Source organism: Aethalodelphis obliquidens, unplaced genomic scaffold (genome assembly GCF_003676395.1).
Source record: "Aethalodelphis obliquidens isolate GAN/ISIS:26980383/991018 unplaced genomic scaffold, ASM367639v1 scaffold45, whole genome shotgun sequence".
Taxonomy (NCBI): Eukaryota; Metazoa; Chordata; class Mammalia; order Artiodactyla; family Delphinidae; genus Aethalodelphis; species Aethalodelphis obliquidens.
In genome coordinates, this window is record NW_020837989.1 from 8,862,772 (window position 1) to 8,877,126 (window position 14,355).

At 45.8% G+C, this 14,355-nt stretch overlaps 1 protein-coding gene across 1 annotated transcript in view; it reads right to left on the minus strand.

Annotated features, from left to right (window-relative positions):
• Positions 1 to 1,134: 1,134 nt before the first annotated feature.
• Positions 1,135 to 14,355, minus strand: part of ARHGEF37 (Rho guanine nucleotide exchange factor 37) — a 108,563-nt gene continuing 95,342 nt past the window's right edge. Inside the window, exons 12-13 of the transcript XR_003427735.1 lie at positions 9,809 to 9,987; positions 1,135 to 1,892 (exon numbers count right to left, since the gene is read on the minus strand). The gene's annotated coding sequence lies outside the window, so the exon portion shown is untranslated. The remainder of the gene's footprint in view (positions 1,893 to 9,808; positions 9,988 to 14,355) is intronic.

Below are 14,355 nucleotides of genomic sequence, written 5' to 3' on the forward strand. Positions count from 1 at the left end.
ACTCACTCAGGTAGGAAGCACAGCTGCTGTGGCCAAGAGCACCATCTCTGGGGTCAGTTCCCTCCATGGTTCAGTCTCAGCTCTGCCTCGACCTGTAAGTGGCTCATCTGTTTGACCTTAGGCCAATGACTTCATTTCCCTAAGCACGGCTTCCTCTTCTTGTAAAGGAGAATAAAAATCATAAAACCAACCTGGATAGGATTATTGAGAGGAGAAGATGAGGTTATGGCACAAAGTCTGGCATACAGGAAGGGTTCAGTAAAGATTAAAGAACAAGGACGGTCATGTCTTGGACCCCATTTCAGTCATAAGTGGGCACAGGGCTTAAGGCAGCAGGCCTGGATAATCAGGAACTGAAATCTAGGATTAAACACACCCAGAGAAGTAGGCTGGTACTGAGGGGGAAGAGGGAGCCTAGGTGCATCATACATGTTACTCTGAAAGGAGGGTGAGAGCCAGCAGTCCAGACAAGCAGTCTGCCTTAGGGCAGCTGGGAAAGGCCTAACACAGGGTCCCAAGTGCACAGCAAAGGGGGTGGAAATGAAATCTCCATGAAATGTTCAGAGGATCTGATAGGAGGCTTGGCTCTGCCAACTCTGGGTAGCAGTCACAATTCTTGCCACTACAAACCAGCCTAAGCAAAAAAAAAAAAAAAGAAAGAAAATTTGGGCGGGGGTTCATTTAACTAAAAGGGCCAAGGGTAGCTGAATCCAGTTTAAACAAGGTCATCAACCAGTCTCCAGTTCTCAGCTCTACTTCCTTCTGTCTTAGCTTTGTTGTCAGGCAGGCTTGTTTTTTGTCATGGCGAAAAGTCAACCAGCAGCTCCAAATGTAGCTCAGCATGTAGCAACCCCAGCAGAGAGACAGCCCCTCTTCTGCCATAGCTCCAGCAAAAATCCTGAGGCTGACATTCATTAGCTTGACCTGGGTCATATGCCCATCTCTGAACCAATCACCGTGACCAGGGAAATGGAATGTTCTGAGTGGCCAGGCATGAATCATATGTTCAATCTGGAATCCAAACTACATGGACTGACCGTAAAGAATTCCCTGAATAAAATGGCGGCCTTGATTCTGGCAGAAGATGTCAACCTAAAAAAAAAAAAAACCAAAAGCAAAACCATGAGAGTCCAGTTCAGAGGCAAGGTGTTTATTTGGGACCAAAGAACTGCAACTCGGGGTACACAGAATTAGGTAGAAAACCAAATAGTGTCCTGATTATAGGAAAGGGTCTCAGGATTCTTATGGGAAAAAAAGAGAGATAGATGAGGTAAGCTGTTTTTTTGTTTGTTTGAGGTAAGCTGTTTTTTTAAGAAGAGTTTATTGGTGTAAGACCAAGTAATTGATCAGGTGAAGTGTTCATTGATAAAAAGATGAGGTAAAGCTAGATTTGTACTTCACTGGTCAGGTGAAGTCGTCGCTAGGTAAAAGATCATTGATAGTCCTTTCAACAGGACATTCTGGTTTCTCTGCTGAGTTGGAATGTTGGTGGTTTTGTCCAGTTCAGAGGTATAGAAAACAGGACTTGTAAGAAGGCAGTTCCTCTGGAATGGCTGCTACGGCTCTATTTCATATGGCTCCACTCATGTCATCTTTCATAGAGGAATGAGGACAAGAGGTGACCTCATCTTGTCCATGTGTGAGACACCCCTGAGGCCAGAGGTCCCTGGAGTCAAGTACGCAGTCCCGTGAGCATCCATCCAGTTCTGCTGCAGCCACCACAGGCTTGGTCCTTGGACAGAGGATTACAGCAGCACTGGACAGCAGGCAGGAGGAGTCTCCCCACAGAGAGCTACGACACTACAGATGGTGCTTGCTGAAAAAGCAGTTCTGGGGAGAATTAGGCACAGCTGGTTTGTACAAGCCCCCAGCCAGATCTCCTTCAAGAGAGTCTGTAAAGGACAAAAAATAGGGGACCTTATTGGGGGAGGGGAGTAGGGAGATGCTAAAATGCCTCTAGCTCTTCAGAAGGCTAGGACTCCTCAGCCACGGTACCTGAAGCCCATGGGGGGCTGGCAGCTTGGGCTGGGAGGGCATTAGGGATGGTGTTCTTGCTCAGACACTCTTGCCTTTCTCCCTCCCTTCTTCTTAGTCCATCCTCCACCCTCACCCCAGCACCCTCTGAACTATGCAGCCCTGTGAATGAACCCCTTCACTCCTGACACGAGTCTCTTGGGCCCTTGTATTCATTCAGTCACTAGATTAGCGCCTGCTGTGGGGCACATCCTGTGCCAGGAACTGCAATGGGTCCCTCGGCATAGCCCACAACCTCTCGGAACACACAGCTCTAGAAAGTGTGCATTCTTTACTTTTAATTGCACAAGTTATGCATGCAGTGATTCTCCTTGTAAAATATTCCAACAATATCTTTACTACTAAGGCCACTTGACTCCACTCTCCCCAGCCAGTCACTCCCTCCAAGAAACCTCAGTTATACATTTGATGTTTATCTGTTGAAACAATTTTCTACATATGTACATCCTAACATGTTCACTTGCAGAAGCATATAGCTTTTGTTTTGGTGACAGTTAAAAAATAGGTCCAAAAGGGTACACCATGAGAAGTCTCCCTCCAGCCCCATCCCCCAGCTGGGGATGTGCAATCCCCTCTCGGAGCAGCCAGTCAGGGTCACCAGTTTCCAGTGCATCTTTCCAGATAAGCTAGGCCAGAAGTCAGCAAACCTTGTCTGGAAAGGGCCAGATGATAAATATTTTAAGCTTTGTGAGCTTATTGGTCTCTGTCACAACTACTCAACTCTGCCATTGTATTGAGAAAGCAACCATAGACAATACACTAATTAATGAGCATGGCTCATTAATGAAACTTTGTTTATGGACATTGCAATTTGAATTTCATATCATTTTTATATATAATGAGATAATATTCTTCTTTTGATTGTTTTTCAACTACTGAAAAATCTAAGCATCATTCTTAGATAGCTGGCTGTACCAAGGGAGGCAGCAGGCTGGATTTGGCCTGTGGACTGTAGTTTGCTGATCCTGGTCTATGCACAAAAAAGCAAGTGCCCGTGAATATTCTTTCCCCTCTTTTTTACATAAGGAGAGCATGCTATACACATTGTTCTGAACACTGATTTTCTCACTTTGTGATATATCTTAAAGATCGTGCCGCATCAGTTCATATAAAACCTCTTTTTTTTTTTTTTTTGCGGTACGCGGGCCTCTCACTGTTGTGGCCTCTCCCGTTGCGGAGCACAGGCTCCGGACGCGCAGGCTCAGCGGCCATGGCTCACGGGCCCAGCAGCTCCGTGGCATCTTCCCAGACTGGGGCACGAACCCGCGTACCCTGCATCGGCAGGCGGGCTCTCAACCACTGCGCCACCAGGGAAGCCCAGAACTTCTTCATTTTTGCCATTGGCATACATAGTATTACATTTTATTCCATGATAACACATGTACCATAATTTACCATAATTTCCTTAGCCCACCACTTATTGATGTGTTTTTAGGTTATTTTCTTTTGCTATTATAAACAAAGTTTCACTGAAATATCTTGTATTTATTTGTATCTGTGTGCATTTTTAGCTTTATTGAGATATAATCCATATACCTTACAACTCATCCATCTTAAGTGTACAATTAATTGGCTTTTAGTGTATTTACAGAGCTGTTCACACAGCAGTACATTCAATTTTAGAACGTTGCCATTACCCCAAAATAACCCCCTGACTCTTTAGCTGTCATCCCCTCGAAGTCCTGGGCAACCACTTAACTACTTTCTGTCTCTCTGGATTTGCCTATTTTGGATATTTATGTGGAATCATAAAATATTGATCTTTTGCGACTTAGCATAAGGTTTTCAAGGTCAATCCATGTTTTAGCATGTTATGAGTACTTCATACAATATTCTACAATGTTCTATTGTATGGCTATACAACATTTTATTTATCTATTCATCAGCTTATGGACATTTCAATTGTTTCCACTTTGGGGCTATTATGAATAATGCCGCTATGAACATTTGTGTATATGTTTTTATGTGAATATATCTTTCCATTTCTCCTGCTTATATGTCTAGGAGTGGAATTGCTGGGTCAGATGGTAACTTTATGTTTAACCATTTGAGGAAATGTCAGAATGTTTTCCAAGGTAGCTGCACCATTTTATACTCCCACAAGCAATGTATGAGGACTCCAATTTCTCCACAGCCTTGCCAATCTTTGCCATTATCCGTCTTAACTTATTTCTATATCTCAGGCTTTTTTCATATGTATATATATATATACATATATGTAGATCTTCTTTGTGATTGTTAAATGCTAGGTGGTATGTCAGAGCAAAACTGGAGCCCAGTTCAGCCATTCCCTCTTGATGGCTATCTAGACTGTTTCCAGCTTTTTATCAGTACAAACAGCACAGCAGTGCACATTCTTGTTTTACCTCCTTGTGCATAGAGTAAGCATTTCTTGAGGACAGTCTTTGAAGTGGAATTGCTGGATGAAGGGGTATGCACATTTACATTTTTTGAAATATTACAAACTACCCCCTGGAAAAACTCTACCAATTAACATTCCACCAACAGTGTATGAGTGCTCATTTCACTACATCCATGCCAGCCCTGGATATTGCCCCCTTCATTGATGCCAGCAAGCATCTTGTTTTCATTTGCATTTCCCTCATTAACGTGAGGTTGAAATCAGAGCCATATCCCAACTTGCGGCTCTCCTCCTCTTTGGCATCAGGGTGCTGCCCCTTCATCTCTGTGTCTTTCATACTGCCCAGCCCAGAGCTGAGTGCAGCAGCTACGGATAAATGTTGGAGTCAGGCACTGTGATTTTTGCAGTCCTATGTGACAAAAATATGTTCTGAGACCCTACAAAATTCTACAGTGTCTTAGTTCTCCAAGATTTAATTGCGGATGTTAGAGCTCCTATCTGAGCTGTGCTGACTTCTAAGCCTTAGAGAAATCAGAAATCCTTGACTCCTGGTCTAGGGAGCAATTTTTTAGTAAACAGCAAAACAACTTGAATACCTGGTCAGGCTGGAACACGGGAGTCTTTCAAAACAAGTCCTAGGATCCTGGGAAGCAGGAAATCTCTTCTGTTGGAAACTTCCTGATACCATCATCCAAACAGAATGGAAAAAAACCTTAGGGGTCATTTAAAGCTATCCTATTGTGCAAATCAGGAGGCGGAGGCCCCAGCTAGAGAAGTGACTTGCTCTAGGTCACATAACTAGTCAAGAACAGAGCTGTGAGCGCAGTCCAGGTTCTGATTCCAGGTCAGTGCTCTTTCCTCAAAACATGTGGAGTCAGAGAATTCACCTCCAAACTCCTCCCCAAACTCCTCTGCTCCTAACAGGAGAACTTGACCTTTCTCAGAAGCAGCATAGAATGGGGATTAAGGGCCCTGGTTTTTGAACCAGACAGCTCTAAATTCAAAACCCAGTGCAGCCACCAAGGTCTAGTAACTTTAGTCTTTGACCCTTGGTGTCTTCTTCCTTGACGGTTAATATCACCTACATCACAAGATTATAGCTGTAGTTAGTATTATTTACCTCACAGGATTATGTCAGATTTAAATGAGCGAAATTCAGTAAGCGCTCATTAAACTGCCTTTTATGTTTCCCCTCTAATCTCCTCCTCTCTTGAGTGATTTGTCTGTGAGGGTGTAAAGATTAATTTATCAGAGTGTAGGGAATTCCTGGTTCAGACTCCATGCAGTTGGGGGGATCATGCATCCCCCCCGCTTTGTTACTTCACTTGCCTAGGCTTGAGTTGCCACTTCCTAAGTCACTCCTTTATTAAACCACCATTCACAGCAGAGGAACTGTCCGCATCCTCGTTTGTTTGCATTGCATAAATTAGAAGGAGCTGAGAACAAGAGTTCCTTTGACCTCAGTCAACCTTGGCTGCCATTAGAATCATTGGGGGAACATTTCAAAAGCACCAAAGACTGCACCCTATCCCTTCCCTTATCCCTTATCCTGATCAGATTGGTTGGGAGTGGGGTCCAGGTGGCTTAAAAGCTCTCCCAGTGATTCTAATTGAAGTCAGGCTGGCGATCCACTGGTCTACATGAGTAGAGTTTAACACGCATCTGAATCACCTATAGAGCTGGGCCCCTTTCATTCAGTAGGTCTGGAGCGGGGCCTATGAATTTGCATTTCTTACAAGTTTCCACGTGATATGGATGCTGTCGATCTGGGGAACATTCTTTGATAAACGCTGATCTAGATGAACCTGAGAGGACCTTTGGGTTTTTCCCTTCCCAGCATCGTTTCCCCCTCTGGTAACAGCTCATGACTTGCCTTTAGTGAACTACCCCTCTTCATATCTTAGGCCACGGGTGTAAGCGATACTCACCCTCTTCCCAACTTCAGGAGAACATGACAAAGTCTGGCCAATCAACAGAATCTACACCCTGGCTCCGGGGAGTGATTGGTTTAGCAACGGGCATATCACTTAACAGTCCAGTGAGAGTCAGCCCTGGGATGTTTCCTGGAACCCTTGGGAAGAAGTGCTAAGCTGGTAAGTTGTAAACCTGGGGCTGCTGGGGAAGAACCTGCCTGAGGATGAAGCAGGCAAAGGAGGGCAGAAGAAGAGACTAACAGAGACCAAGTCCCGATGACACTTTCTTATCCCCTGGATCCAGCCAAGCCTGAATTTAGACCTAAATATTTCAGTTATATGAGTCAATAAATTCCCTTTTGGTACATCACAGGGAATATAACCAATATTTTGTAATAACTTTAAATGGAGTATAATATATAAGAATATTGAATCACTGTGTTGTATACCTGAAACTAATATAACATTGTAAATCAACTATATTTCAATAAATAAATAAATTCTCTTTTTTGCTTAAGCCAGTTTGGGGTGGGTTTTGTCATCTGCAATTCAAAAAGTGCTGGGAATTCCCTGGTGGTCCAATGATTAGGACTCCATCCTTTCACTGTCAAGGGCCCAGTTTCGATACCTGGTTGGGGAATTAAGATCCCACCATAAGCCACGGTGCAGCCAAAAAAAAAAAAAAAAAAAAAAAGTGCTGAGTACATGGGACATCTACAATGCCTTACCACCCAAAGGGTGGGATTCCAGGTTCTCTCCTGGATGCTACTCCCGTCAGGCAATAATCTTCACAAAGGCCCCAGAATGGAGCAGAAGAACTCCTAGAGGTCATTTACTGCCATTCTCCTCCTTGTTTATGTGGGGAGACCGGGGGGACAAGGAAGGGTGAGGACACGTCCTGAGTCATGCATACAACAAAGCCAAAGGATATCAGCCCTTAGCTCTGTCAGTAAATACACCCAAACCAGTGGGTGATAACAGCCAGCAGTGCAGTGCCAAAACACTGACAAGTTTCCTTCTCAAGGACACCCATACAGGGACAGGGGCTCCCTCCTTCAGCATGAAAAAGAGCATTACTGTGTCTTAGTTTCTCTAATTGCACTTGAACAAACACACAGATAAATGCTGTTGTTCTCTTTTTTTTTTTTTTTTTTGGCTGTGTTGGGTCTTCATTGCTGCGTGCGGGCTTTCTCTAGTTGCGGCGAGCGGGGGCTACTCTTCGTTGCGGTGCACAGGCTTTTCATTGAGGTGGCTTCTGTTGTTGTGGAGCACGGGCCCTAGGCATGCGGCTTCAGTAGTTGTGGTACACAGGCTCAGTAGTTGTGGCTCACGGGCTCTAGAGCGCAGGCTCAGTAGTTGTGGCGCATGGGCTTAGCTGTTCCGCGGCATGTGGGATCTTCCCGGACCAGGGTTCCAACCCGTGTCCCCTGCACTGGCAGGTGGATTCTTAACCACTGCACCACCAGGGAAGTCCCAATGCTGTTGTTCTTAATCAACGAAATGGAGTTTATGGAAATGGGAAGAAAGTTTTTTCAGGGGATAAATATGAGCAAAAAGAGGAAAATGAAGCCCCCGGTAATCTCACTACCTGTGCTAACATTGACAACATTTAGGGAGCATATTCCTTTGTGTTTGTTTGCTTTACCTATGAAGATTTACATCAGGAAAGGTGGAGATGTGCTCTGGGGGACCCAAACTATCCTTCTCAGGAACGAATTGGGGTGAACCTTGGAAATGAAAGAGGAAAAGATTTCTTCCATTCTTGGGGGTTGTATCAGACAGGGTTCTTCGTGTGAGCACCAGAAATTAGAGAGCAGGGGATTTTTTTGGAAGGCCAATGGAAGCTTACACAATTGATGAAAGGCTAGAAGAGCAGGCTTGGGTCAACAGGACTTAAGGAAACTGAGGGTCAAGAAGCATAAGTAGGAAAATCAGTCATTTCCTTTAATAGGGACATAGGTAAGGATGCTATCAATGACCCACAACTGCTATTGCCACAAAGAGAACGGCCAGAAACCACTTCCTTGTCCTTGCCAGAGTTAAAGTCCTGGGAAAAGAGCATGTTAGAGCACGTGTTCCCCACTGATTCCCCCAGGTGAGTCGAGGAGGGATCTGACCTCTTTGACTTCAACTGGAGGAGGCCAGCAGGGGAAGAAAGGAGCCAAGAAGTACCCCCTCCCCAAGACAGTCAGGGAGGCAATTTCCCTTAATGAAGCTGGGGTGCTTTGGGGAGGGGGATGGGTGGTGTAGAGCCCCAAACTAAGAGCTACCCACTAGTGATCCTAGAGAGGGCAAGAGCATGGGGGCTGCTGCCTCTAGGGCCGGTTTATCACTGAGCCTGCAAACCAGTCCCAATCTACTACCCTAGCACACTGTTGGTGTACCTCTGAACGAAAGCAACCATGTTTGAGCGTATGTGGAAATACAGAGCTGTTACACTGGGTGTCCAGGCTATGTGTCATGGAATATGTGCAAAAAAAGTCTTTTCCCTTTCCCACATCCCCCTGGGAAGCACCTGCAGGACCAGCCAGATGGAATGTGCCTTGATCAATGAAGTGGTTTCTTTAGAGGGTAGGGGCTGTACCTGGGGCTGGGTGTTGTCGACCACGTGTCTCCAGGCGGTGGAAGAACACGGCCTTTAGGCAACCAAGTTGCCCCTTTTCAACAGTGCCCTCCTATGGCCGTCTCAGCAACTGCAGGATACCTAGTGGTCAGGCTTCTCTGTTCTCCTTCAGGAGATGGCAACTAAACTGCCCGTTAGGACTAAGTAACTGCTCTGAGAGTTATCCTGGAAGAGAGGGCCACAGGTTGGGAGGAGAGTCATTCTCAGAAGAGGTGGGATGGGAACTCAAGTCATTCAATTTTAGTAATAAAAATCACGTGACATGGTGCTTCCCTGGTGGCGCAGTGGTTAAGAATCCGACTGCCAATGAAGGGGACACGGGTTCAAACCCTGGTCCGGGAAGATCCCACATGCTGCGGAGCAACTAAGTCCGTGCGCCACAACTACTGAGCCTGTGTGCCACAACTACTGAAGCCTGCGTGCCTAGAGCCCATGCTCTGCAACAAAAGAAGCCCGCGCACCTCAATGAAGAGTAGCCCCCGCTCAACAGAACTAAAGAAAGCCTGCGTGCAGCAACGAAGATCTAATGCAGCCAAAAATCAATTTAAAAATAAAAAGTATTTTTTAAAAAATCACGTGGCATAGCATCCTTCTACGTAAACACTATTCACCAAGATCCTTTGGGTACTGATCTCCTGGCTAAAATCCATCCAGCTGTCCTTGAATCTGTCTCACAGTTTTCCATCATATATAACCATGAGGATATCATGCCTCTGCTTGTCCACTGCCTTGCTCAAGTTCAGACATACTATGTCTCTATCATTTCCTTGTCAAAGAGGGAATTGAGGGGCTCACTTATTGAAGGGAAGCGAAGGAACTAAATCCCTGACCTTCAGTGTCCCCTTTATTTCTGGGGGTGGTTTGTAAGAAACTCACAGTGCACTGGAAGTTCGGAGCCTTGATCCTTGCTTCCAGCTTGGCCATTAACTTGCTGTGTGATCTTGAGCAAGGTGCTGGAGCTCTCTGAGCCCCACAACCCTCCTCAGGCAAATAACCTCCACAATGCACATCTCAGGGCTGCTCATTGGTTTGAATGAAGTTAATGTTGCAGAAACCTAGAAAAGACAAAATAAGTAATTATTAACAACAAGTAATGTGGGGAGATTTTCTGCTGCAGTATTGGCTTTTCTGCATCCGCAGAGCTGAGGAACTAGGAAATAGGGTTCTGGTTCCGAAAAACAGCTGTTAAGGGATCTTTCTGTGTGTGTGTACTTGTGTCTGCATCTCTGACTCATGTTTCTCTCTGCGTGTCCCTCTGGGTCTCTATCTCTCCCCTTCCCCCACTCTTCCCTTACCTTTTCCCAGTCTTAGGCCAGAGCTGATGTTTCTTCACAAGTGACAATTCAGGGCCCTTTTAAACCAGATCTGCCCTCCCCTAATGGTTGTGCTAGGCAAAATGAAGCCAAGTCAAGACAGCTTCTGGGTTTCTCTGGCTCCAGGCTTGAAAGGTAGAGCATTTCAGTTTCTTGCAAGTCCCAGTTAAACAGGGCCTTAGTGGCAGATCAGGGCAGAGAAGTCCCAGGCTGCTGTACTAGGCTCCTGGGGAATGGGGTAGAGGGAGAGGTGGGGGAGGGGATTGCCAGCAACTTGGTGACTGATGGCTTCAGGCCAAGGTAGGCGGCACTGATGCCACCATCTCAGCCCTGCTTCCTGCCCACCTGCTGGCCTCTGCCAGCTTTCTTCCTCTCTAGAGTCTCTGGGGTCAAGACAAACCTGGGTACAAATCCTGACTCCCCCATCTGCTCACTGTGTAACCCTGGGCAAATCATTAACCTCTTCTAACTGGATTTCTTTGTCTGGAAAATGAAGACGATAAGAAGTTGTAAGGATCAGGTTGAATAATACCATAGCATAGAGTGGGAGCCAGCAAATTATAGGCTGTAGACCAAACCTGGCTCACTCCCTATTTTTGTATAACCTGCAAGCTAAGAATGGAATATTTCTAAATGGTTGGGGGAAAAAAAAAATCAAAAAAGGGTAGTATTTCCTGACATTGAACATGATATGAAATTCAAATTTCAGTGTCTCTAAATAAAGTTTTATTGGCACACAGCCACACCCATTTATTTATGTATTGTCTAGGGCGACAGAACTGAGTAGTTGGGACAGAGACTGTATGTGGTGCTCAATGCCTAAAATACTTTCTGGCCCTTTACAGAAAAAGTGTGCCTACCCTGGGCACAGGTTTAAGAGTACAAACTACCTGGGTTCAAATCTCTGTTCTGTCACTTACTAATTTTGTGACACTGGGAAGGTCATTTAATCCATATGTGCCACAATTTCTTCTTCTGTAAAATGGGGATAACAATTGTGATTAGGGGTTGTTTTAAGGATTAAATGAGTTAATATTTGTAAAGCACCAGGACCAAAGTCTACACGCAGTATTATGTAAATAAACAAAGAAGATCATGTATATGAGGAATTAAGCAATGATCTTGTGTTATGGATTTGGTTGGAAGCAAAATCAGAAGGAATGGTGGCTTTATCCCTGATACTGTCCTGGGCAACATTTTTTTGTGTGTGTGTGTGTGGTACGCAGGCCTCTCACTGTTGTGGCTTCACCCCTTGCGGAGCACAGGCTCCAGACGCACAGGCTCAGCGGCCATGGCTCAGGGGCCTAGCCGCTCCGCGGCATGTGGGATCTTCCCGGACCGGGGCACGAACCCGTGTCCCCTGCATCGGCAGGCAGACTCCCAACCACTGCACCACCAGGGAAGCCCTGGGCAACACTTTTTTGGTCAGACACTTGAATGAAGACATCTGAGGTAAGACAGTGGAATGCATGGAAGGTGTGGACGGGAGTGATTGTGGGAGGACGGAATTGGATTCCTAGAGACTCTGTCAGGAACAAATGCACTGACTATACAGGTGACAATTTGGAGGGCTAAGCCTACATGCGGCTGGTTACTCTACAGAGATATTAATGTGTGTTTTGTCTTTTTGGGGTTTTGGTTTTTGTTTGTTTTGCTGCTATTGGACATTAAAGAGAACGAGAGCTGGTTTCTTGTCTCCTCCTTGACCACCTCACCTCTCCAAGAGGACAAGATTTTGCATTCATGGAGTCTTGAAAAGAAGTTGAAAGTGGAGGCGTTTCTCCCAAGGTGGAAGAGGGTTTGGAAGACTTGAGGTGAGCGAGGAGACATGACATAGTAGCAGCATGTATGACATCCATTTTAATACAAAGCATAACGTGCTAAACCAAAGTGAGTACAATCTCAGGCCACGTTAATATCAATAGAAGTAGGTCTTGTAGAAAGAGGGAGGTGATGTCCTTCCATCTACTCTGGTCAGCGCATGTCCTATCCTGGGCAATTTAAGAGGGATGTGGACACATTTGGTGGTATCCCCATACCTTCTCATCAGTTGCACTGGGTTCTTCCCCACCCTCATCATCCCTGGCCCATAGGAACAGTTGATAAATGCCAGTAGCTCCTGTCTTCCAATCATTCTCAATTATGCAGAACTCACTCACTCTTCCCTGGTGAAAGCGGGCCTGGAGGATGAGTCCTGCTTCAGATCAAAATTTCTACTTTATCAGCAGCTACAAAGACATTAACCTGATCCCTGGGTCAAAGTTTAGCTTGTTCAGCAACTCCTAGAATCACCTGGCCTTAGGAGATCCTGCTTAGGCCCCAGTGGTCTCAGAGACTGGGTGGCCCATCTCAGTCTTCAAGGACCCCTGCCATGTGCCTACAGCCTGATTTCCCAACCTTATCTTCCACTACTCCCCTTTACACTTGTATAACTCAGCCAAAGGGGAGCACAGTTCAGCTTTTTCAAAAGCATGTACTATCTTAGTCGTTTTTTGGTTGCAAGGGGCAGAATGCCAACTCAGACGGGGTTCACCAAGAAAGGAAAGTTTATTGGCTCATGTGACTGAGATGTACAGTGCTGTCTGGCATCAGGCCCAGTTGTATCCAGCACCTTAGGATCTCTCTATCTCAGTCTCTAGGCTCAGCGTTAGCTTCATTCGCAGACCAACTTTCCCCTAGGAAGTTGTAAAATGGTTGCTGAAAGCTCCAGACTCAAATCTGGAGCTCAATGACCCTAGTAGAAATAGAATTTCACTCCCCCAAGAGTTTGAGCCCAAGGCTCAGGAGATGACTCTCAGGGAACAGACTGGGGTTATCCCAAATCAAGTCCTGTGGCAAGAGGCATTGAACACAACAATTGAATAGGCCCAAGTCACATGCCCCAAGATGCAGGGGAAGAGACCCCATTAAGAGTTGGGGGTACAATTAGGGTCCGTGTTTCTTATACCCAAGACTTGAGAGTGGGAAAGAGTGGTTCCTAAAGGACACTGCATTCTGTGATTAGAAGCAGTGGAAACAGGTGATGGGCAGGCAATAGCACATGCCCATCACCACACATGCTGTACCGTTCCTCCTGGCAACCTAGTGATCTGGTATCAGTCTGACAGAGAGCGAGGGAAGTAAAGCCAGGAAGAGCACCTCTGGATGTTGGAGGGAAAGGCCTGCATTTCTTTAGGACACCTTGCTGGCTTTGGGAGGGGACTGGAAGAGGGGATGAAGGAGCCATGGGGAAGATTTTGAAATCTGAAAGTTGATCTTCCTGCAAAGATCATGACTAATGAAAAGAGAGATGCCTCTGGAGACTGGGCCCAGAATCAGGGAGGGAAACCCAGGAAGCCGGGGAGGAATTGTGCAGCATACACTACCCAACAACCTTCTTCCCCCTCCATCCTTCTTTGAAGAGCCCTATACTGTTCAGGTGTCTACTCAGCCCAGCTTCAGGGTGAATCATGATGGCTCCAAGCCTATCATGATGCCCCACCCTTCTTGCCAGCAACTGGACTAGGTATGAATGTGTGATGTAATTCTGACCAATGATATGCTGGGGCCTTTTCAGAACCATTTTCTTTACTAACAAAAAGAAACACATAGGAAGACACACACAGACCATCCCCCTATGCTGGACACTGTCATGTCTGGAAGTGCAGCAGCTATCTTGTAGCCAAGAAGAGAGCCAGCCTGAAGGCCATGTGACACCTGAAGAGGACAGAGAAGAAAAATGGAAAGAACCTGAGCCTTTGCTTATGACACTGAGCCACTGAATTAACCAATCCTGGAACCATCCTACTTTGGACTTTTTAGAGTGCAGTGTAATAAGTTATCCTTATTGCTTAGGACTCACAATGGAGTCCTCTCTTACTGTAGCCACAGCACACTAAATGACTCACATAGGCTTTGCTTTATTGAAAGAGTATCTGAAGAGAGAGGACATTTCCGACACTGGGTGCTAAGGCTCTAGGCAAGCTGCACAGCCACTCTGGGAAGTGCAGGGTGGTGGAAAGAGGATGTGCTTTAGAGACTCATATGCCTAGATCCGTCACTTATTAGCTGTGTGCTCTTGAACACATTCATTCACCTCTCTAGGCATCAGTGTTTTCATCTGTAAAATGG